The sequence below is a fragment of the Mirounga angustirostris genome, unplaced genomic scaffold (assembly GCF_029215605.1).
Source record: "Mirounga angustirostris isolate CCGP_5_RB_7025 unplaced genomic scaffold, mMirAng1.0.hap1 SCAF_12, whole genome shotgun sequence".
In the NCBI taxonomy this organism is placed as follows: Eukaryota; Metazoa; Chordata; class Mammalia; order Carnivora; family Phocidae; genus Mirounga; species Mirounga angustirostris.
Window position 1 is genome coordinate 84199639 of NW_026991720.1, and position 24290 is coordinate 84223928.

General features: G+C 43.9%; 1 protein-coding gene across 4 annotated transcripts in view; it reads left to right on the forward strand.

Annotated features, from left to right (window-relative positions):
* The window catches only part of MAGI2 (membrane associated guanylate kinase, WW and PDZ domain containing 2), a 1357869-nt gene that overhangs the window by 1282742 nt on the left and 50837 nt on the right, over positions 1-24290 (forward strand). The gene's annotated exons all lie outside the window — the stretch shown is intronic.

The following is a 24290-nucleotide window of genomic DNA, read 5'->3' on the forward strand; positions in this document are numbered from 1 at the left end:
GAAATTTAATTTCAGCTTCTGACATTCATGGTTGAGTGTATCTTCCTTTTCCATGAGAGGTTCCACAAATCACTCCTGTGCACCTCTACTGAGTCAGACCCAGGGAAGAGGACAGGCTGTTAGGCAGAACTCTGGGCTGCATCACACAGAGCACAGGGTTCTTCCTGCCTAAAAAGGCTCAAGACCGCTCTCTGCAGCATGTAGGCGCGCGCAGGAAATGTTCTGTGAAGCGCCCGGTAAGTTCCCATTCCTCGGAGGCAGAGGCAGAAGCTTCCTTAAAGAACCTGCAACTCTGGGCGCCTGGGTGGTTCAGATGGTTAAGCGTCTGCCTTTGGCTCAGGTCATGATCCCGGAATCCCGGGATCCTGGGATCAAGCCCCCAGTAGGGCTCCCTGCTCAGCAGGGAGCCTGCTTCTCCCTCTGCCTCTCTCTCTCATGAATAAATAAATAAGATCTTAAAAAAAAAAAAAAAAAAAAGAACACGCAACTCTGACATTCCTTTCCCCACTATTCAGCCGAAACCTCATTTATTATTTTGAGTGTTGGATGAAATTTCATTTCTTCACGTTGTTTTATTGGGAACCATGGACTCTAACGAATTTTTTTTTTCATTTTGGATACCCTTACATGATTTCCAACGTGCAGTTTTCTCTTTAAGGATATATGAAATGGCCCCCTTCCCCAAGTCCTCACTTGTTAGGCATTTTAGCCTCTGAGAAAATGTATTAGAACACACAGTAACCAAGAAATCTACCAAAAAGGACCAATTTGGCCTTTGAGGTCCGACCTCCCTCAATTCCCAAATACTGAAGTTGTTGACCACATGCATCTCAGAAAACCTAAATATCCCAGTGCCTCCAGGAACCCAGCCTGGAGAGGCACAGTTTAGGCTCAAGCTTCCAACCCGTCAATCGCACCCATTGTGAAGTGGGTGCTAAATGCCAAAATTACCCCGCCGCTGTCTGATTTTCTCTTGTCTCAAAGTAGAGCTGATACAAAAAAGGTTTTGATCCCTGTAAAGGAGTTTGCCAACAAACCCCTGCTCCCCAGGTACTCAAAGTGGTATCCAGTACCTTAAGACAAATTCTTGGGTAGATCCAGCAACCTCCATAACCAGCAACTGTAGAGTCTCCAAGTAAATTTCAAGCTTTCTTTTTTTAAAAGATCCTTTTGTGGAAGAGTCTAGTGGAAGAAATAGTGAGTCCACGAAGCCAGATTTCTGTTATTAGAGAAATCTGCCTACGGCCTTGCTCAAAGATAGGACTCCTGCAATGTCCTGTTCTGATAAAGGCCTCCCCATATTTCCTTTTAACCGAATTCCCTCAATCTGGACCAAAGATGAAACTATAGAATGCCTTACTCCACACTTGAATGATGTGCTCTAATTATAGCAAAATCTCTGAACTTTGAGAATCACACACATTTTCCGATGTGCTCTTTGGGTTCAGTTTTGTTTGTTTGTTTTCGGTTTTTATAATAGAATGAAAAATGCACACTTAGCCCTGACTAAAGAGCGGTTAACTATCATGCGGCTCAGACATTGGCTCACGGAATGACTTGCTTTCTGTGTGCAAAGGCATGCACTCTCTCGCATGTAGGGACTCTGGCCTCAACGGACCCCCGGGGGGTTAAGGCTGAACACATATATACGTCCACACGCGAGCGCACTGAGTAGGCCAGCGTGCAACTCTCCATTCTTCGTACTTCACTGCAGCTTCTACCCCAGCCTCCACAGCAATTTATTCCGACCGTGTTCCAGGTTCTTTCCTTTGAACGTCTGTCCATGAGGTTTCCTAGCACATGTATCTTTCAAGCCCAGTAAAGGTCACATTTAAGGTCCAGATGAGAGCCTTCTCGGTGTGACACCAAACCAGCTTGATTCTTTTTGCACAAAATTACTTGCATCTTGGCAGGGCTAAATGGTAAACTCAATTAATAAGTCCTGAAATGTAATTTCCATGGCTCACGTCTGTAGTTAAGCTTCAGTTTTCTTACCACAGAGAGGTTCTGCTTTCCATTTAACCTCCAGGTGTTCGTGCTCACCCTTTGTCTCCCTTCCCCGAGACACACATCATGCCGAGAAACACACGCCAGGTGACAGAGGCGGAAATTTCTGTGTAGTATTCTATTCTGCATCCGGAAGCCAGGCACGGGCAGCACCACGTGTGGAGCAAATTAGGCATTTAGATGGGGACTAACACCAGTATATGCCGGCAAAGAGTGCATCAGGCTCCAGAATGTCTGAGCTGCGTGGATTAAGTTGTTCTGACCACATTAACCTCACGCTGGTCCGCCCATGCCTCCTGCTGTGTGGAGCTGAGCGAACACAGCAGCGGGCCGGGGGGGGGGGGGGGGTCGTTGCTGCATCTCCTGGGGCCTGTCTCTTGGAGATTATTGATTTGCGCACTCCGGACTTTCTAGTACCCATCTATGTGTAGATAAAGAACTGTAGCTCAAGAGCTGAGAGAGACACAAAGCGAGACAGCCGCTGAGAGGCTGCTTTCGGAGCACGGCCCTCGGCCCTCGGACAGGTGAGTATACCGCGGAGTGGGACAGGCAGGGCATCGCCACACTTCTTCCTGCTTTATTGTTTTTCCCAGAAAACAGTTACACTCAGCAAATCAACTGTGAACTTTGACTCTAAATAAGTAAATTGCCAGAGGTGAGGGGAACTAGAAGAACGTACGAGATTATTAGCGAAAACAGAGGCATAAACATGGGCACGCCATGTCTTTCTTCTTTTAATGTTTCAAAATGTGGAAATGATTACTGTGACTGATTCTCAAATGACAACCCGTATCATTAAAACATCCCATCGTTACGGGAAAATGCTACAAAAATTCTGATGTGACCATTTCAAATTTTTTTTAACACCTGTGCCTCCCTAAAAGCGCCTCAGGATGCCCTCAGTATTTTGAGAAAAATCTACTTTTGGAATACACATGTAGCTCAATCTTTCACTAATTTCACTTGCTGCATGCTCGACAGGGGTAGCTCTACCTAAAGTCTTTATTCTTACTGCCTAGATAATTTGTATTCAGCTGCTCTAAACATACTAAGCAATCTTGACTCTAACCGTAATAATATATCTTTGTCACTGGTTCTGTTAATTCTAATGATTGGTCCTAGGCTGTTCCTCCCCTTCCTTTAGGAATGGTACCTTCCAGTCTCTCCATGTGCATGAAAAGTGACAAGCATGGGTCCCCATATTTCTACTTATTGGGCCACCCTAAAGACACGGTTTGTAAAATCTGCATGAATATTATCTTTCTCTAATGAGCTTTGGTTTTGCATTGTTTGTAACTGATGTATAATGCTTTTTCTTTCATAGTAGCTTGTCTAATTACTGTTAGAGCTCTGGAAAATATCTAGCCGAGACCTCACAAGTGATAAGGATAGGATTTGTGGTTCATGAACACTTGGGATGCACCAGGTTCCGGGGGTCCAGCCCAGAATGGCCCCAGCAGGAAGGCAAGATAGGGAGGGTCCAGCAGCGGCAGCACCAGCCAAGTTCTGCTCCACACACTTCCAAAAATCCTCCCCAGGTTTGGTACAAGTAGTTACATTGATTTCCTGTCAGCCCAAGTTCGGACAGCGCCAACCCAGGGCATCCCTTTGGCACCTGACAGAAAGAGAGCCACAGTCTCCAAACATTCGAGCCCTGGGATCTCTGAACTCCTCCTGGCATCAGGGTATTGCCCCCGGCCGGCCTGTGGCGGCTCTCCACTCCGGACTGGAGCTGCTCATTTTCCTCTCTCCGTGCTCCGTGTCACACCAGACTTAAAGAGGAGAAAAAAGCAGTTGGGACTTTTTTTTTTTTTAAAGTAGGCATAACTTTGTATCTGAACAATATTTACCACTATTTCAAAATGAATACTCTCCAGTTGGCTGTATTTTAGCCTAACATTTGGAAAATTCTTACAGAAAAAAAAATATCCTACACATACATAAAGCAGAATATAGGTGATAGCCTTGCAAATACGGTTCAAGCAGCTTTTCACCCCCAAACACATCCCTAGAGCGGCCCACGTTTCCACTGGCAGATCCTGCAATGGGCAGGTGGCTTCGGCCACAATTGAATAGGTAGAACTGGGATTTTAAACTGTTAGTTTGACTCTTCAGCAGAAACTGCTCCCCATACTCTGGGTTAGGCATGGAAACAGGAGTCAGACTGACACGTTTCTCAATTTGGGTTTGATGTGACCCCATTCACATTGTCACAGCCATGGCTGAGCATCTCTCCACCAAAGTCTTTTAAGCTGGCTCTCTGAATTTTTCCAGAAACGTATTTTCCAACTGTTAGGACCCTGCTGACTGCCATCAGGATTGGTTTAAATTTAACATGAAAGATAATATTACTCACTAAGTGAATTATTTGATTGGCCTACTGCTAAACAACTCCTTACCAAACATTTTTATACTGATATAAGTATTATACACACACATACACACACACACACACTACTGCAGTCATTCCTTGAGGCTGTCTAAAAAAACCCAGAAGTTTTAAAAGTATCATTTCTCTAAAGTGTCTGTCTCTCAAGGATGTTATTGATCAGGGGAGGCCTGAATCAGAGCAAAAAGGAAAAAGCTCCAATTTACTGGAATAGGCATAAAGCCATGGAATAATTATTAGGGAAATCTAGTCCATTGACTGTGGTTTAAAGAGGTATAGATTTGTGCTTCTGACAAAAGAAAGGTATATGCTTGCCATTTAATTCACTTCAACTAGTCTGGAATCCATGGAGGTGAGGGGACCTGAATCAACCAATTCACCAGTCACCAGCCAAAAACAAAAACACAAGAGGGCTCTTTGTGGTTTCTGTCCAGTCCCACCAACATCTATCAGGCACCTTACTCAGTGCTGGGATATAAAGATTAGTAAGAGAGTCTCTGCCTATGTGCATTCATAAGCAAGTAGGAGTGACAGGGAGAAAGCCAGGTGATGGGGCAAATCTGAAAAGTATCAGCGAAGGAGTGATAAGAACCCAAAGGAGACAATATCCTAACTCTGCTTAGCAGAGTTGTAGGAGATCCTACTCTACCCAAGAGGTGACGTTATAGCTGGGCCTTGAGTGACAAGTATGATTTCACCAGTGCGGGCAAGAGGTAAGGCCATTTCAGGCAGAGGAAACAATTCAACCAAAGCCAGGGAGGATGTTCAGAACCACTGTCACGTAGGCTAACTGAGAGAGGCAAGGCACTAAATGAAAGAACACGAAGGTGGGTACAAGGAGAAAGGGCCTCGTATGCCACGCAAAGGAATTCGGATTTTAAATAATCAGATGTCACTGAAAAATTGTTGGAGTGTAATGGTGAAAATATCCATATTTGGAAATAGTCTCCAGTACTGTTTATGTGGATTTTATAAGAAACTGGAGGCAGTTAAAATGTTATTGTAAAGGTTGAGGCGAATGATGAGAGGACCAGACTTGGGGGAGTGAGGGTGGGAATAGCACATTGGGAATAGATTCTGGAGATATTCCAACCATTCCATTGATGGAAGTAACAAAAAGTGGTTGCTTGGCCCCAACATGGGCTGGGGGCAGGGTTAGGAAAGGAGTGGGAAGAAGGACGGTCAGGGACTAGAACCCACTTTGCTGCCTGGTTTAGCACAATGCCAGGTGCATAGCATTCAATGGTAGCTATCATGAGGGTTGTGGGTGGGAGATGGCCTTCATGCACTACTCTCCATGGACCTCACCACGGAACCCCCCACACGGTTCCCCACATTCTGAGCCACACTAGGAATCTACTAGTGAGATGGCAGATAATTACAGCTCCTACTTAGATCCAGTCATGGGGTTAAGGCCTGGTTTTTCTGGTTTGTTTTTTCAGAGGGCAGGGATAGGCAGGGTACCAAGATGAATGACACCATTTCTCCCCTAAGGGAACTCTGTATGTAGAGAATGTTTAAGGAAAACATGGTGCTCATTGTTCATACAAAAATACTCTTTAATCACACTCATTAAAATCATTCTCAAATGTATTGTGTTATATTCCTGGATTGATGTACAAAGTATTTTGAAAACAAGCATGCTCTGCTTAATTTCCCTTTCTGGGGACACATTTACTCTTTGAAATCTGGATTCCATCCTCAAGACTCCAGTGAAAGTATCCCCTCAATGATCACCAGTCTCACCATGGTGACAAAGTCCAATGACTGATTCAATCCTTCATCCTCTTGGGACTCACTATAATAGGTAACACTACTGATCAGTATATTAGCTGGATTTTTCTCCTACTGCCCTGACTGCCCCTCCAGGGTGTCCTTCAACTCTCTTGCCATCCAGTAACACCCCTCCCCAACTTTTCCTTCAGGGTCTCACTCGCCCCCATGGTTCCACCTGTCACTACTGTGCAGATGACTCATTTCTGTTTTGCCATATCTAGCTCCATTCCACAGCTCCACCCTGAGACTTCCCACTGCCTGCTAGACATCTCTAGCCAGATATCCCACATTTGCATATTCAAAACTGTATTCATGATCTTTCCTCCTGAAAATACTCCTCTTCTTGAATCACTTATTAATTAAGGGACCATCAATCCTCCTTGTCATCCAGCTCAAAACCATCTCAACTGCCTTCCCCACTCATCTATCTATCTATCTTTCTATCCATCTATCTCCAGTTCCCAAGTGGGAGTGATTTTATGTCTCTCATTTCTCACAGTGGCCCTCTCCTCCATTCCTATTGTCATGCCACTCTTGTTCAGGCCCATTCCACAAGATTAAATAGCCTTTTACCTGCTTTCTGTGCTGCTATGGCCAATCTTCCCAACCCATTGATTCCAGAGCAAGTGATTGTTCTTAAGGACTGCCCCACTCAAAGACCTTTTACACACACACACACACACACACACAGAACCTTAAATTAGTCCCCAGAGCCATCGCCAATGTGGCCCCATCCAAATCAGTCTTACCTCTTATCTCCCACAATATCCTATTTCATATCTGTGCCCCAGCTGCACTGCAACTGTCCTATATTCCCACCTTCATGGTTGGGCACATGCTGATCCCTTGGCTTGAGAAACCCTTTTCCCAAATCATGCCCTCCTTTAAGAACTGGGTCAAAGGCTGCCCCCTCCATAAATCCTTCCCCAAGTCCACCAATCAGAAGTAACTTCCCAGTCCTATGAAATCCCATAGCCCTTTATATTGATAAGAGTTATCAATATCCACATCCTTCCTCCCCTTTATAGAATTCAAATACTGGTTATCACCCTGGGTTATTAATACAGTGCTTTACAGAATGAACAAGTAAGTGAATGAATGACTACAAGTCTTGCAGTATCACAAAGTTATTATTCTGACAGCGAATTTCAATGTAAGCTTTTGTAGATAGTTGCAGAGGGCATCGGATGACGTCCCAAATTTCCACTGATCATTTCAACCTAAACCAGAAGTAGGGTTTTGGTTGTGGTGGTGGTGGTGGTTGTGGTTTTCATAAATTCCTGCCTGCCTGCCTGGTTGTTTTCTTATACTGTATCTCTTTCATCAAGAGCGGAGTAGAGGAAAACTGGCTAATTGAATGTTCCAGGCAATTGTTTCTGGTTAATCTAAGCTTTATTGTTTCTGTAAGGTGTTTTCTCTCAGACTGTAGTTCTGACCTATGTTGCCGTTACAAATTGTAGTTTAACACACCGGAGTTGTTTCTTTGCTATGGAAGTGCCATGTATAATAGTCTTCTAGAGACTTCAGGGGACTGTGAAACAGAAGCTAATGTTAGGTCTATCTGCATGAGATTATGTATCTAACCATCCTGCTGTGAAAAAGGAGCCACTCGGAAAAACTCTCTATGCTCTTTGTCTAGCCTCCTGGGTCTATATCAAGTTCAGCCAAATGGACCTATTTTATGATACATGTCAGATATTGTTTGATGCTGTGGGGGCTACAGGAAAAAAAATGTGGCATTGTCTCTCCCTCCGCTCCAGGAGCTCTCCATCTCATTAAAGAGCTGCAGATACTCACTTTGAACAAATACAAGACAGTACAAACCCAAATGATCAGGGAGTTTGAGACAAGAGTGGGAAATAATGACCAGAATAGGCAGACAGGACTCCTTGAAGGAAGCCACTTGTGAGATAAGCCTTGAGGAACCAGAGGGCTTGGGATGAGCAGAGAGAAAGGCAAAGAGCACCACAGTCTGAAACAGAAATAGGTGACTATAGGAGATGATTTTGATGCTAAGAAGCAAATGACTAGAGTACAGGCAGGATCCCTTCTGAAAAGCAGAGGGAGTAGAAGTGCAAGAATTTTGAATGGTTGGAAGAGGCCAGTATCTAAAAACCAAGGGCAATGTGGAGGCACAGAAGACTGTTGAATAGCACACTGACATGGCCAAAGAAGTATTTTAGGGATGGCAGAGAACATTTTTAGAAAGAGTGTGTTGTGTTTTGTTTTGTTTTGTTTTGTTTTCAAAGAGTTTTCAATCTTGGCTACCCATTAGAAATACCTGGGAAACTGACATGTAAAAATTACCCCTAGAGGCTTCTCCCCAAACCAATTCAGCCATTGTTGGCCAGCGGGTGGGGGGGAGGCAGGGAGAGAGTGCCATGGGTGGGAGTGCAGGCTCAGGTACGCTGTAATTTTTTTTTTTTTTAATGCGCCCCAGGTCAGTGCAATGAGTAGCCAGAGTTGTGAATCACTGGGGGATTAGATAAGGAGGTAAATCAGATAAAGAGGCTATCCCAGTAACCTAAAAATGCAGGGATGGGCTAATGAGGTGCTGAAAACAGTCAAAATGAAAGACAGGAACATTGACAATATCAAGAATCTTGAAAGCAGAATCGTTAAGACTTGGTAACTGATGGTGTAAAGGGAATAAAAATTAGGGAGGTCTCAAAAATCATCCCAAGGTAAGATCTTAAGTATTGGGGAAGATGGCAGAACCATCCAAAAGGAAAATTCAGATATGAAGCCATTAACAAGGCAGGTGACCTTTCAAGAATTACTTAAGTTTTCAGGGCCTCAGTTTTCTTACCTGTACAAGGATAGGGTTCGGTTCCATGATGCCTTCGAGAAGGTACTAGCATTGAAAGTAATGTGAGTGAACTAATCGGGGGGGGGGAGGGGGTGCGGAAGGATGTGGGATTTTAAGAGGTTCAGATAGTGATTCATCATGCAGAGTAGTGCATCTCCAGCAGGTAAAACCCAGAGGGCAGTTGGGGTCCCCAGGGAGGAGCTCAGAAAGTTGGGGGGTGAGAGGAAGCCAGGAAAGCAGAATAAGAATACAGAATTTCCCTCATTGCCTGCTCCAGGCTCTGTGTCACCTGCCTGCTCCCCTGTGACAGGTGAGCAGTGACACAGTGGCCACTGTCCTTCATAATCCCAATTTTAATGTATGGACACAATCGTCTTTTCAATGACTACTTGGAGTTGCTTTCATACGCTGGGTTTTTCCTGGAGAAAGATTGTCTCTTGTTAACATAGTGCCTTCAAAAAGTGAATTGGGTCATTTTGTCATTCATTTGAAAATTCACTAACACAGAGAAAGCAAGGAGCAGGAATTCTTCACGTGTCTTTCTATATTCAAGCTATCTCTCTTTTTTTCACAAAAAATGCCAGAAGGGAGAAAAATTACCTTTTCCAAGTGAAATACATCTGTTCAGTTGGCCTTTCCCATTATTTCCATCAAGAGCTTATTGTCCCTGGACATACAGCAATCAATATAGTAGCTTGTTTTCCAAGTGAAATATGAGGCGATGCCCACACACACACAAAAATTCTCACTGCTTACTCCGCTTGTAAGTAATTGTTGGTTGCCTCTCAGTTGTCAAATACAGTAAGACTGAGTCCCAGTCTTTTTACACCCAAAGACGTAGGGCACCTTCAAGCTTCAGCTAGAAAGCCCTGGGTGCTACAGTTAGGCCACAAAGATGTACAAATGGCCCACAAGCATGTGATAACATGTTCAACATCACTCATCAGGGGAATGCAAATCAAAACCACAACGAGCCGTCACCCCACACCTGTCTGATGGCCATGATAAAAAAGAAAAGAAAGGAAAAGAACAAGTGTTGACAAGGAGGTAGAGAAATGAGAACCCTCATTCTGTTGGTGGTACAGCTACTATGGAAAATGGAATGGAGCTTCCTCGACAAAATTAAAAACAGAGCTACCATATGATCCAGCAACCTCACTTCTCGGTATATATATATCCAAAAGAATCGAAAATAGGGTCTCAAAGAGGTATTCGCACATCCTTGCAGCGCTCTCCACCATAGCCAAGATGCGGAAGCAACCCACTGTCCATCAGGCAACCTAAATGGGTAAAGAAAAGGTGTCATAGACACACGATGGAATATTATTCGGTCTTTAAAAAGAAAGACCTTCTGGGGGCGCCTGGGTGGCTCAGTTGGTTAAGCGACTGCCTTCGGCTCAGGTCATGATCCTGGAGTCCCGGGATCGAGTCCCACATTGGGCTCCCTGCTCGGCAGGGAGTCTGCTTCTCCCTCTGACCTTCCTCCCTCTCATGCTCTCTGTCTCTCATTCTCTTTCTCTCTCAAATAAATAAATAAAATCTTTAAAAAAAAAAAAAAAAAGACCTTCTGTTGCGTGCTACAACACGAATGAAACTTCAGGACATTCTGCTAAGTGGAATAAGCCAGGCACAAAAGGCAACTACCTCATGATTCCACTTCTGTGAGGTATCTAACTAGTCAAGTCATAGAAACAGAAAATAGAGTGGTTGTTTCCAGGAATTGAGAGTGAGGAGGAAAGGGAGTTTGTTCAACGGTCGCAAGGTTTCAGTTTTGCAAGATGAAAAAGTTGTAGAGATCTGTTGCACAACAGTGTGCATATAGTTAACACTACTGTACTGTATACTTAAAATGGTTAAGATAGTAAATTCTATGTTTTCTACCACCACCCCCTCCCCCCCCCCCCCCCCCCCCCCCCCCCGCGCAAAAAAGAAGAAAATCCCACATGGGGCTCTTAGGAGAACCTGCAGCTCTAAAGCTTTGGAGTTCAAAGCACAGAGAACTTCCCACCTTCTGAGCTTTATTTTGTCATTTGCACTGATGGTGGGCAGCCCTTAGGGCAACTAGATGAGAGCTGATGAGCTTCTTAAAGGAGTGATCAGTAGGAGAGAGGCGCTCATTACCACAAGCTTGGTGTTAGCATCCTTCTCTCTTACCAGGGTTTTGTTTGCTTGTCTAAAGTTGCTGCGTAGGTTCTTGCCTTTGTTTGGTTGATTTTGGAATGAGGACTTGGCTTTGGAGTCCCACCAGGGAGTGCGGAAGTGGGACTGCATGTGTAGAAAGGAAGTTTCTGAGTCCGGTGTTGTTTCAGTGGTTTACTTATTTAGATGCCTTGGTATCCCATCTCGTATCACAAAGGCTTCTTTGAGACGGTAGGTCAGGTTCAGTGGGGAGGAGGAATATTAACTGTCCTGGCAGCTGAGCTAAGTAGGAGCTTGCAAAACACACAAATGCCAATAGAACACAATCCTGCTTCCCCCCTCAAGAGGTTCACTGAGAAGTTCGTCTTCATCGGGAGCCTCAGGTGGCAGGAGGTGGTGTTGACCCCAGTGACAGGTGATGTCAAGGGAGACGTTATTTAGTATTGCAAAATGTGACGTGAAGATCACAATACTCTTTGTGCCTTCCTGTGATCTTGTTTTTTATGAAAAAATTGGCTGGATTTATTCTGTTTTATCTCTGAGTTCTTTAACTACTGGATCACTTCTCAAGCCCAGAGCCCCAACCTAGCCCCCTGAGAGAACTCTTTGCTGAGGACAGAAGCCATGTCTACTGGCTCAGGCGTCCATGCTTGGCACCTGATGTGCCTTGCACTGCATTGTGTGAATGAATGAATGAATGAATGAATGAATGAATGAATGAATGAATAGAAAGGAAATAGCAGAGTGAGGAACTGCCCTCCGAAAGGCTACGGTGTATTAGGAAAAAGAGAAAAAGAAAACAAGGACTCCTGTGACTGAAGGAAGTTAAAAATAATCACAGCGCATAAAACACCGTAGATACACTCAGATGGGAGGAGCACAGGTAGAGTTAGCAGAGGTGGGGCGCCCGGGGGGGAATGCTCTGTGAGAAAGAATTCCTATCCTTCCAGTCTTCAGGATTCCAGTATGAAAATTAAGTTCTTTTTAACTAACCACAGCATCTTTTGCCTAGATTTATACTAAACTGCTCCATTTAAATATATATATTTACTGTGTAAAGTGACTGCATTCTGAGAATGAACTGCCACATTCACCCGGTAGAGCTGGTTTCCTCCATTTAAGAGAAGGTGCAACATAAATTCAGTTCATAAAGAAAGTGGTACTGGATCCAGCCGTTTCTGAGGTAGATCTCATGGGAGTGGGAGCGTGCTTGAAAATCACAAAGCTATAACTAAGCCTTTAATACCTCACAGCAAGCTCCGAGTTCAGTTTGGACTACTGAACAGAAGGCAACAAAATCCGGTCAATTATTTCCACCTCTGTTTCCTAGCAAAGAGTAAACAATTTTCAGCTGAAATTTTTTTTTGACTTAGCCTTTTCATCATTCTTCTCTATCTGATCTTTCCGCAATCCACCCACCGCAGAAAATGAATGCCTCCACTTTGAAACAAGGAAAGGACACACAGTATGGGGAGGGAGCTCATGAGAGTGAGGGAGAACAGCCTCAGATGTTAGCTCCTGCCACAGACCCGAGAATAGAAAATACAGGAAGGATTGATTCTATTTTCCCAAATTCCTGGTGAGCGATTCCTCCTGAGAGAAAGCATTTAGGGGCCTCAGCCTCACTTTTGGATCTCCAAATAGATACATATTCCCCTGGCAGGTTCACGGCCTATCGGTCCTCATGGGTCCCCACCCCCTTTGAAGGCCAACATGACAAAGAAAGGGGAAGGAAGGAGAGAGAAGGGACACCCCCCTCCCCAATAACCTGCTTAGTGAGAGGATGCTGTAAGCCTGGGACATGTTCTGTATTAAGGGTCTCCTCATCAACTGCTCGAGAGAGCTGCCTGAGAGGCTAAAGTTCTGGAATGAATTCCTAGAACAGGAATTAAGAAAGGATGTACCCTAAATCTCAATTTTGACAGTGTTCCTACTGTCATTCTGCAGCTGCATTGGTTCTCAGATGATGCCCTACTGGGAACTCTTTTTTGAGATAACTTTTACTGAGTTTAATATTACAGAATATCTCAAAAAAAGAAATAGTCAAGAAGAGAACTCTTTCTCTCTTTTGAAAATGTAACCATTTTATTTTATTTAACCATTTTTCATTCGACAATATTTTTAGACTACTAGGGAAATTAAATGTCCTTCTATACGTCATTTTTCATGACTGCCTCGTACATTGTTATATAGATTTATCACTTAATGAGTCCCCTATTTAGACTTCTCTTACTTTTGTAGTTTTTCCATTATTATGAAAAATACTACAAAAAACAAACAAACAAACAAAAAACCCTTGTAGCTATACCGTCCCATCTATCTTGGATTATTTCCTTAGGAAAACCTTTGAAAAGCAAAACCACTAGGTCAAAAAGTATCTGCATTCTCATGGGGAGATGGACAAAGTCAGGTGAGTGAGCTTTGGGACCTACCGCTGAGTGAGGAGGTAAAATTGTTATTTAAGTATCTTTTCCACTAGCTAAGCATTATGAGCCCTGGCAGAGTGTGATCTACTAAAAAGTGCCCAGAGTCAGCACTGTAGGGGAGGGCCAGGCTGCCCCCCACACCCAGCAAAATGCCTCAGGCCCTGGCCTCAGCTCTCTGAGGTCTCCCCCACCTCCTTTATGACCTGGTGAAATGGCTGACCACCCCTCCGGCTTAAGCCCAAGAGGACTCCCTTCAAAACTGGGAGAGTACAGACTAACAATTCCATCATATTTGTTAGGATGGATGGTGTGTTTTACGTTTATCGTCCCTTCCATTTTGTTTAGTTTGTTTTTAAACAGCACTAACAATATTTCTCAAAGAAGCAGAGGGCTGTGTGCAATCTTGTAACAGTTACTTGACAGTTTAAAAAATCGTAGACCTTCTCAGATAACTCAGAAGTCCCCTGCATCTGTGTATACGGTGTTTCTCTGGAGAAGAACAATTAGTCAAGAAGAGGCCCAAGCCCATGATACCACTGACATTACTTACCATGGCTTTCTTCCAAAGTGTTCTGGGCAATAAGACCTTTTCGGACACTTCAAGAATGGATGCTGGGCAGGCTTCATCTGCCCACGGCAGAACCGACCTATAGCCCGCTAACCACTGACTTGCCCACAGACCCACAGCAGGCTGATGTTCACCATTGGCTTGTGTCTTCAGAGGTATCACTGGGCAAAGCAGGATTTTGAGGCTCATTTCTGTTAACTTGAGTGTAACAATGTTTCCACTTGAACAACAGGCTGAGTTGGTAATATGGGAGGGAACTGGTAGAGCCCGTGTTAACTAGTTGTCATCCATCCTGGTAACAATGCCTTACCTTTATACCTATGTGCTGTTTCATTGAGATTCTTATGAGGTGATGTTTTCAGCTGGCAGGCCTCTGAGAATCCGATAAAGACAGATCATAACACGGGAGAACCATCTGCACATTGTAGCTCAGAAATCTGAGACACAAAAGGAATTTCTTTTTTTTTTAAGATTGTATTTATTTGTTTGAGATGGGGGGGGGGAGAAGGAGTGGTGGGGAGGGGGAGAGGCAGAGGGAGAAGCAGACTCCCCACCCAGCGGGGAGCCTGATGCGGGGCTCGATCCCAAGACCCTGGGATCATGACCTGAGCCAAAGGCAGACGCTTAACCGACTGAGCCACCCAGGCGCCCACAAAAGGAATTTCTGACCATGCTAACCTACAAGCCTAACGTAGAAACAAACATTTCAATTTCCTTGCCTTCTCTGCACTCATCTCAAAAGTATTCCCAGCTGAAAAGCAGCAGCCTGTGGAAAACCCTCCTGTGTCATCCAGTTGCTGTCCAACGCAGACAACATTGGCACTTACAGAAAGAGCTGTCCTTGTCTTGTGTGACCACCTTGAATGAGCTGAGAATATTCCTTTGTATTCAACCTTCACTTTGAATAGCGATCCTCAAGCTTTTAGCAAGAATGACTGAACAGCCTCTTGTATGGAAAAAAGAGACTTAAGTGAATCAGAATACTGGTCAATAGCACGGATCTAAAACCATCAGGCAATTTAAATATGAGATCCCGGAGGTTCAGACAGGTTTCTAGCTGAGGGTGAAAACTATTCAAGGACAAAACTGAGTATGAAAATGTGTTATACAAACACAGCTGTAGCACTCACTACATAAATAATAGCCAGCAAAGAGAGAGTTGAGGAAACTTCTTAAGATGGGAAAAACGGAAAATCTAGACAACTTATGTCTGGCAATATAAGGAATTTTCTCTATTGCGAAAGTTTATTGACCTTTTACGTAGGTATCATACAGCCCCCATTATCAGTCTCAGTGTATAAAATGGTGTTTGAAAAGAGGAATAGTGGCATATTTCATAGGCCAAAAGACCATAAGATCTTAGACTGAGCATCTCATTGCCAAGAACACAAATGTGTGGAAAATTACAGATATAAATTCTGAAGTACATCGATGTTCAATGAGACCCTGAATGCATGGAGTTCTCATTTTCTTCTTCTGAACTAAATAAAACATTGAGACATTCTGCAGTGTTTTAAAAGAAGCATTGCATTGATGGTTTTCCTCCGCCAGGTATATTGTTAGAGGATGTCATCTGGCGGAGTCTGGCAAACAGTATCCTCGGAATGGATGGGTTTTGTTTATCGAGTTCAAATAGATCCCCCGCACCCACATCCACAACGGGGGGTAGAGAGGAGGCGTTAAAGGCTGTTAGGTGCTTTACTGCAAGCCCCTACAACATCGTGGAAATGCAATCCTGTCTGCAACCATTTGGTATGGGCCAGAGGAGATTACAGGAGCAAGTACAGAGCCCTTGGCCATGATTTACGGTGGAAAAAGGGCTCAGAGAGGATTTCCGCCAAGCAGGAATGGCTGAGCAGCAAAATAGACATTGGCCAAGGTGCGAGCACTAGGTGAAATTTCTAGAAGGAAATAACTTCAGCCATGGGCCTTAGCTCTACATGCCCCGAGCCAAAGACGAACTTAAGCTCCTCTCAGTCTTCATCTTCGCACCTGTTTGAGGTTTGCAATGACCATTTGTAGGGAGAAGCACTTCACTGATCGGACTGGTGATGTGGTAATTATGAGATTACATTTCCTCTTTCGTTTCACAGTGTCTCCTTCTCATCCTGTCTTGTCCTTTAAACAGGCAATACATCATAAGTTTGATGGGCAGAGGATAGAATAAATTCAACTTTAATTTTGAAGCCATTGTGTAAATGGCTAGCCTCCTTTACAGTCATTGGAAATTCCTCAGGATGCCTTTAAACTAAGAACAGAAATCAAAAGCACTATTTATGTTTGAGACCCATCCTGGGTTGAATGGAGGCCCTGGGACAAGCCACTCCCTCGACCCTAAAATAGTGTGGAATAAAAATCCAGTTAACATAAATATGAGGGTAGAGAGGAGAAATGTTACAGAAAGGAAAAAAAAAAAAAAAAAAACATTGGAGGGAAATCCAAATTTTTAATAGTTATTTTTTTTCTGAAAAATGAGGAATGCCATTCGGATAATATACTGTTATCAATTATCCAAATTGTCTCTAATTAATATGCTATTTTAGTAATTCAGAAAAAAAAATATTTTAAATGGACCTGTAGAACAGGGAGGAAGAAAATGAGAGTGATTTCAGCTGACACATTTCATCTGTATAACCTGCTACAGGTGTATGCATATATGAGAATATAAATTATATGCACAAGGACTTTTAGGCAATTTCTGGGGATTGCTATTTTCTCCACCCAGGCTTCTTCCTGAAATGCAATTCTTCAAAGTCTAAAAAGCAAAGCAATCCCCCAATTTAATATGCCTTACATATAGGAGACATGCCAGTGAGGACATCAGAATATCCATTTGGTCACCCATTTAAGTTCGGAGCCATCATTCCAAAATATCAGCCGAGCAAGGCCCTTTTTGTTTGTTTGTTTGTTTGTTTGTTTTGAGTTAATTCATTCCTTGAGTCAACAAAGTTTTTGGTGCAAGGCTCTTCCCTTAGCACTTCGAGGAACAGAAAGATAAATAAACAGTGGTTGTCATCCAGTACCTACAAATCTCTCCATAAGTAAATAACAGCCAACATGCGCTCAGAAGAGATGCACAAAGTGCATCTTTTGTGAGCTTCTCAAAGAAGACTTTAAGAATGTGCTGGCATTAGAACAGAGCCTTGAACAATAGGCAGGCTTTCGGGAGGCAGAGAAGCCCTGGGGCAATCCAGTCATAGCAAAATCAATGAATGTGAGGGCCTGAGGGTGAAGGCAGAGAAGGCATTTTGACTGGAATGTTAGGTACACGCCAGAGAAATGGTGGTAGGGAGATCAGGCCTGCAGCTGAGGCCCGGGCTGTGCCACGGGGACAGCATAATGGCGACAACAGGGCACGGGGAGGGCAAGAGAGAGGCTGGAGATAGAAGCAGTGATGACAACATGGCAGCATCTTGACATGGAATGGCTGAGCAGCAAAATAGACATTGGCCAAGGTGCGAGCACTAGGTGAAATTTCTAGAAGGAAATAACTTCAGCCATGGGCCTTAGCTCTACATGCCCTGTTGTAGATGAGCAGCAACAAGGGCGTCAGCCAGGGCAGGAGTGCAAAGGGAGGCCTAGACACAAAGAACTGCCAGTTCCCTTCTGAAGGGATTTCGGGGGAGGCTGGCTCCCCAGCGGCCGACTGGCAGAGGGAAGAAGTGGGGGAGGGAAGGTGGTAGTAGGTTTCAGGACCAATGGCGAATTCACCATTAGAGAATCCAAGAAGGCTTGGCAGCCTTCTAAAAGGCAACGTGCTATGGTGCTGAATCTCGGCTGATGCAATTAGAGGCTCACCAGGAGCTAATCCCCTTCATTTTCTTCTCAGGCAGTTCCACACCAGAGCTTCCCCAGACAGCTGAGCTAGACAGATAGATCTCCGAGAAAGAAGATTCTACTGCCCCCTCCCCCATTTTAATAGTCTTCACAGGAGAATTTATTATTTGTTGATAATCTAGATCATCCTGCTCCAATCTTTCTTCCTTTCCTATTAAGGTGATACACACAGAGCACAGAACACCCACCCTCATTGTGCCATTCCTCATAAGAAATGGCCATTCTCCAAGTGGTCAATATGGCAAATTTAACATCAACGGGGTTTAGCCTATATATTATATAAACACTGAACTGATAAGCAGCTACCTGGTTATTTAGCTAGTGATGCAAAATGTCTTTCAGCTACTTTATATTGCCAGCTAATATATTTAATATTTAATGTTATAAACCAGCATGCAATATATGTCTTTTAAATTACTCAGCACAGGGGCGCCTGGGTAGCTCAGTTGGTTGGGCAACTGCCTTCGGCTCAGGTCATGATCCCGGAGTCCTGGGATCGAGCCCCGCATCGGAGCCTGCTTCTCCCTCTGACCCTCTCCCCTCTCATGCTGTTTCTCTCTCTCTCGCTCTCTCTCGCTCTCTCTCGCTCTCTGATAAATAAATAAAAGCTTTAAACACAAACAAATAAATAAATAAATAAATAAATAAATAAATAAATAAATAAATTACTCAGCACATACATGTTTTCATTTGGGAAGAACATTTTATTAGCATATTTATGATACCATCTCAAGACTTAATATGGCTTAATTCTATTAATAAAAACTAATTTAAAAATCATTATCTTTTTTAATTATAGCTTTTGATTTAGTTCTTTCCTGCTCAGCGAATGAGGGTAACTGTAGCTCGTGCAGTTTGTCCATAGCTAATTTTGTTCTTGCTAGAGCTATCATGAGTGATTTAGTAGAGGAAGTTGATTAAAAGCCATACCCTCAGAGCTCCCCATGACTTGGCCATGGCTCAGCTTGTGAGGCAGATATTTAGCCTCCAATGAAGCTGTTAGCTAATTCTATTCCATGGTCACCATCTTTAGCCCCCAGGAGCCGTGTTGAAGGCAATTCAGAATGGAGGGTCAACAGCCTTCCCCCCCACCCCCGCCCCCGGGGTGACGCACACCATCTGAGCAGGGTCTTCACGGGGCCTGACACTGGAGCCACTCCTATTTCCGGCCTGTTAGGACCCAGAGAATGTGGGATGCCTTCCTTTAGTATTAAGTTCCTAGCTCCTCAGTTTTTTCAGCTGTGTGCTCACCATTTGGGTTCTGCCAGGTCCGGGGTCTTGACCTTGGCTGAGTTCACAGGAAGGCTACAAAGCTGCCAAGTGTCCAGTAGAGCGAGTATCATAAGGCTTGTGGATGAGAACTTAGTCTAGGATGGCTGCCGGGAGGGAGAGCTGAGGAGGAGGGAGTGGAGAAGACACATCTCCCATCTAGATTTTAAGTTCCTTGGGATAAGGCTGCAAAGCACTTGGAATATACCCTAGAGGGGTTTGCTGCTTGCCCGAAAGCAAAGCACAAAGGGAAAGACAAGAGGCTATCCATTCACCAACAAAAGAGTACTCCCTTGTGGCTAATAAGAGTGTTGCCATAGTCACCAAACATTTTCAATTACGGGAAAAGCCAGCTTGTTTCAGAGTTAAGCCAAATTGCATCCATTACCAAAACAAACAAACACAAAAAACAAAAACAAACAAACAAAAAAACCACTATACTTTGATCTAGCCCTGGGAAGCTTTTGAGCCAAAAAAATTACACAGTAGCCAAGGGTGAACTAGCTATGTAGCTGCCAAGAAAGAATTGAGTTTTCCCCTCACACTGGTTCATATATTAAAGTTAGCAGAAAATGGAAAACAGATTGAGAATTAAGCATATGGCACTACTTAGAGCTCTTTCCTTTTATAGAAACCACAACCCGCCGTGTGTCTTAAGGGAAATTGTAAAGCAGGAAGGTCAAGTGATGTTGAAAAGTTAAATCACTTCTAATTCATCTACTGTTATTAATTTGAAAGCGAAAGCATGTTTCCACTTGCATCCATGTCTTTACCAAGAGAACTGCACAGAGTTGGAAATGTCATGGGCTCTGACGAAAGGAAATCTCCATCTCAGATGGAGGCAAGGAGGCTTTACCCCACATGCATACTTAGGCATAAAGTTGCTGACTGTAACTGAAAAGGCTCGTGAAAATGTCATCATTATTCAGGTATTTTCTCTCAAAAATAAGTGTGAAGGACTTTTTCTATGTCTTCATATCAGTCAGTATATAACTCTTATCAAAGTGCTTAACAAATTGTATCATATTTATTCAGGTGTCCTTCATTAGACTATGAGTTCCACAAGGTCAGAAAGAGCAGTTTTTCAATTCATTTTTGTATTCCCAAGGGCCAGCACATGGCTCTACCTTAGGGATACAAACGGGCCACTCAACATTTGATGGAATGAATGGATGAGTAACGAACGAGAGGAACTAAAGAGACTTAGACGACCCCCCCCCCCCCACCCTGCCACCCAAGATCATTATACAGTTGTTGCTGTCCTATATTCCTCTATCTTCATCACTTAAATGTGTCCTCAAGCTTCTGAGGGAGGCTTCCCAAATGACACTCTTGAGTCCTGAGTTTCCATTCACATTCGACCTTTATTCCCACTTTTAGGAAATGAAGACACTAAGGTCCTTTGAATGAAATTGACTTTGCCGTTGATTCTCTGTCTCTGTCTCTCAGTGGGAGCCTCTATTAGCCAAACACTAACCCCCTCAAATGGTGTATTAGTTCCACAGGGGCACTGATGTTGTCTTGTTGACCATTGTGTCCTGAGTGCCTACCATCTAATAGTCTCTCCAAAGACATGTGTCAAATGAGAAATGTGCCTTAGTCTTGAACTGCCAAACCGACCAGTCTTCTACACTCCTATGAAAAAACAAGACGGGAATAAAAAGCTATACTAATAGTCTGCATTAAGATTGAGTGGTTCACTAGTATTCAGCAAACGATGAAGCTAGAGTCTGAGTATATGCTGATGTGATTGTGGGTGGCTCTTACACCCACGATGACCAGAGTCATTCTGTCCCTGGGTTGGCAATGATAGCAGCTGACATGTCTTCCTCATGGCTATGTTGGGAGAGGAAGAAAACAATTCTACACGCACGCACACTCACACGCACCCATACACATCATACACACACCTACTTAAAGCAACAATATTTCCACTTAGAAATAACTGATGACAATCTTACAAAGAGAGAGAATGCCCTCTCTCGCTTTTTTCCATTTACCTTTAATCAAGCTACCCTGGGAAGATGAAAGAGCAAAGAGGATTGAGCTTGAACTTGAAAGAGAGAAGATCTGTACCCAAGTGGTTGACCTGATCCATTCATTGTCGGGTTGTTTTGTTTGTTTGTTTGTTTGTTGCATTTGCTTTAGGTTAGAGTCTGGCAAAAATCAAACTTAATAAAATTAATAGTCATACCAAAAGTATATCAGTTCTCAATTTTTAAGCCTTTGAAACTGAAACTTATACCTCTTAAGGTTTATAATTATTTCCTCTCGGTAAATTGTGGATTCCTGTGTCCTAGGGAAAGACATTACCACAAATAAAGTGCAAGACTGATTCGCCTTCACTCATTCCTAAACAAATAGCAATGTGAAAAGTTGACCATGAAGACATTGGCTGCACATCCATTAAAATGCCTTTGACTCGCTTGACCTGTTCAAGCTTAAATGCTAAAAAAGAGGAAGGTGCTGACGGACCATCCTCTAGGACTCTCTGAGCCCAGAACTCTAATCCAGTTTTGTCAGTCATTTCAAGTAGATATAAACAGAGATTTTGGCCAATCCTTTCCACTCCCAGAGGTCAAGAGAGCAGCAGTATTTCTAAAAATTAATCTAAAACTTAAGTTTCCAGTGCTACTTTCTCTTGATCTTTAAGGCTGATATGAAGCTGCAGAGTCCAGACTCCCCACACAGAGTCCACATCGCGTACTTCACCTGCCACACGTAGAAAAACTAGGGTCCATCCGGCTCACCTGGGGATATCCGAAGCATTTTCTATCAATTTTAGTCACTAAAAGGCAGCCAAAAACAAAACAAACAAAAAACTCTTACCATTTTAAAGAGTTCTTGTCAGGTAATATAGGTAAGAAAAGTAATATCCCACTCTATATTTGTGTAGTGTCTTTATCCAAATTGTTTATCCAAAGTTACAAGGCAACTTTGTGAAGAAAACAAGGGAAGTTTTATATCGAAGTTATGAAAAATGAGGTCCAGGGCGCCTGGGTGGCTCAGTTGGTTAGGCGACTGCCTTCGGCTCAGGTCATGATCCTGGAGTCCCGGGATCAAGTCCCACATCGGGCTCCCTGCTCAGCAGGGAGTCTGCTTCTCCCTCTGACCCTTCCCCCTCTCGTGCTCTCTCTCTCTATCTCATTCTCTCTCTCAAATAAATAAATAAAAAATTTTCAAAAAAAAAGAAAAAGAAAAATGAGGTCCAGAGAAGTTAAGTGGTTTGCCTAAGGTCACACAGCTAGTAAGCAGTTGACAAAGTATATGAACCAATCTTCTGACTCCAAAAGACCATGGCCTTTCCATTACATTGTGCCCCACTGCCAACCTGAATCAAAAGCTTGATTCAGCTTGCTTAAGGGGATGCTGATACATCCCTGCACATTGTATGTATTGACGTATTGATGAATTCCTAGATCTTGGGGGTGTGGCAGTTGCATGGGTCAGCTGCATTTGGATTCTTCAGATCTGGATCTGGATGAAGCTGACTCATTCAGAGTAATTCCAGGAGAGTCAGTCGAATTTGAGGCCTCCAGTGAGCCTCAAGGACACAGTCGACCAGTGACAATAACAGCATTTACTTCATTTTGCATTTAGTTCCTGTCCACTGTGTGCCAGGCACTCTAATGGGTGGCTGAAGCTCTTGAGCTTGCTCAAACCTCAAAACAACTCTATGAGGTAGCCACTACAATTACTTTCATTTTATTAATAAGAAAACCAAGCCTTCGAGAGTGTTGGGTGGCCTTGATCAGGGAGGATAAACAGAGACTGGAACCAAGGCAATTTGATTCTACAGCCCAGACTTTTAAAGCCTACACTACATCAGCCCAGAGAAGTTCGTGCCTCTTGATCAGCCTGTAACTCTCCGGAGACTCCCAGAATTCAAGCGGGCTCTAAGCCATTCTAGAGAGTGCTGTCTTACAGAGCAGTCGCCAATCCCCATTGGCTCAGGGCCTAAAATGTTTGCCAGAGTGGGAAAGAACTGCCATTTTAGCACTATAAAACTATCACGTCGTTCCTCTTTGGATAATTTATCAAAGCATGCAAATGTAGCCAAACAGCATATTCCTCAATCACTGGGAACCTGAACAAAAGGCCGCAGGCCTTGACTCTTTGGGGTCAAGAGCAAAACTCTTCAAAGACCTTAATAGAGGAAGAAAGGATAAAGAAAGGAAATAAAACGAGATCTGACATCAGAAGGAGCCATTTAGGACCCTTACCACCTTTACTCACAGATGTCTTGATTCCACTTTAATGGACCCATCCTCCAGCCTTTGAAAACAGCTTGCGGTAGAGGGAGCGGCTCAGGCCTCCTTCCTGACCAGCCGCAGATGCTGCCGGTCCCTGTGTCCACGGGCAGACCTCCCAGCCCCCATTCATTCCATCCCTGCCAGACCTCTTCGCTTCGCCCAGACGGCAGCCTCACCCCGAGGAGAGGGTTCTGTGGGGGGTTTAGGTTGGGAAGGCTTATTCAAAGACGCCCCATGAAATGAACTACTCAGAGGGACAACCTGTTTGGAGTCTGGCAGATTCTGACCTCCGCCCTTCGGCTGGGATGCAAGGCACTAAGTTTCCAACTTGATGGAAGCATTATGAGCAGCTTTGTAGCATGCTGGCCGGAACTTGCGAAGCTCCTGGCATCCAGAATTTCCTGTTGCGTTTCTCATTCAGCCAAATTTGTATCTCGATTTTGAAAGTGCCCTTCCCGTGTTTTGCATTTTGTTATCTAAGTGCTCCTAGCATGGGGAGCCTCAAGAGGCCTCCCGTTCAGTATCTGAGGCAAAGGATCTTTCCAGCATCATGCTGCAGTCTCAGGCAACTGACCGCCTGTGAGCGGCGTTGGCGGACATTTCTTTCCGCAGGGGCTCACATTAAAGCCCTCAGGCTTCAAATGGGAAGTGGACATGCTAACACAAAAGAAACTGGAGTTATGTTTCTGTCTTCCCCACCAACACACCATGGGCGCTCAGCAAAGCAATCGATGGAGCTGATGGATAGGAGGACAAGGAGCTTTCTCCCCAGCTGCTCACCCGCCCCCCCACCTTGGGCACAACGGCGGCAGCAGGC